The sequence below is a fragment of the Schistocerca serialis genome, chromosome 9, assembly GCF_023864345.2.
Source record: "Schistocerca serialis cubense isolate TAMUIC-IGC-003099 chromosome 9, iqSchSeri2.2, whole genome shotgun sequence".
Lineage (NCBI taxonomy): Eukaryota > Metazoa > Arthropoda > Insecta > Orthoptera > Acrididae > Schistocerca > Schistocerca serialis.
In genome coordinates, this window is record NC_064646.1 from 420264165 (window position 1) to 420265692 (window position 1528).

Sequence of the window (1528 nt, forward strand, 5' to 3'; positions counted from 1 at the left end):
CATAAAAGATATAACGAATACATGCGTTCTTAACCAGATCCTGGTACCATGAGCAATACTGAGAAAGACCTTGCAGTATAAATTCTCTGTAATCAATAGTTGAAAGTAAAAGTATTTGTAAGAGCTTCTTAATCAGGTCAAGTAGAAAGAGCCTTTTATATTTTTGCAGGCCTGCACATTCCAGTTTATATTTTCATCTGTTATTACTCCCAGACTCTTTGCAGAGGAGAAAAGTTAAAATTTGTCCCACTTCGATTTAAAGGTGGCAGGTATTCCGGATATTTCACGCTAATGAGCCTAGGATGACCAACCAGCACCACTTGAGTTTTGCTGGTTTACCAAAAATCAGCAGTAGTTTCAACACTTCGTAAAGAGAGCGCGGTTATATTGTATGCTACATTTTCTTGCTGTGTCTTCTCACACACATAATCATCTTGTGAATGTTGCAGTTCTTTCCGTGCTTATCACTCTAACAATCAATTTCATCCAAACCCAGCTAAAATCCAACTTTGTGCGTTTCATCTCAACCACAGTCAGGCACGTCGCAAATTTACCCTCACATGGCAAGGTATACAATTAGCTAATACGACCCATAGGAAATACTTGGGAGCCGCTCTAGAGCGTACCCTGACGCACAAGCAGTGATGTGAGAGTACGAGAATGAAGGTGGAAGCCACAAATAGTATCCTCCGCAAGATCAGGGGTATTGCGTGGGGTTCTCGACCACAAACCCTGAGAACGACGGCAACAGCAACATGTTACAGTGCTGCAGACAACGCGTGCCCAGACTGGTACAGCAAACAAAATTGAGAAGACACCACACAAAACGTGTAGGCTTGTTACAGGTGTTTGAAACCTATGCCACTTGTAGAAGTTTCATCAAGACAATCTCAGTGTTGCAAACATGAACAGCTAAAGCAAGAAAACAATTGTGGATCTCTGGACTTGAGAATAACTTGACATTCCCACCCCCTTCGTGAACCTTCCATACGGCATGAACAGAACTGGATCCAGTGGAAATGCTCAACCATCTTCGATCTAGAGTTAGAAGATCCAGAAATAATCTTCAGAGGTACCGCTACCGTGAGGATACTAGTAACTGACCTGACAATTATGCTCTGCATCTTGCGCGGAAGATGATTTGCTCGCAACTCCTAGCGCAACTGATGTTTCAAGATTTTTGGGCAACAACAGTGTAGCTTAATAATTCTTTCTGTCTTTTGTTTTTAATTGTATTATATGGTACTTCCTTCTCACTCGAATAAATAATTAAATAAATAACCAACTCATTGAAATAAAATGAGAATAAAAAATAACTGACGTGAAGCAGTCAAAGTAATTAAAGTGAACTACAAATTTATTTGCGTACCTTTCGGTAGAAGCGTATGAAAGTAAATAAATAAATAAATAAAACCGGGTCACAACACTCACTTTCAACACACTACTCTCCAAGGAAGCTAACTACAGTACATCAGACTGTTACATTTATTTACAAATTTCGTGGTATGAGAGAAAACAGAATCATGGC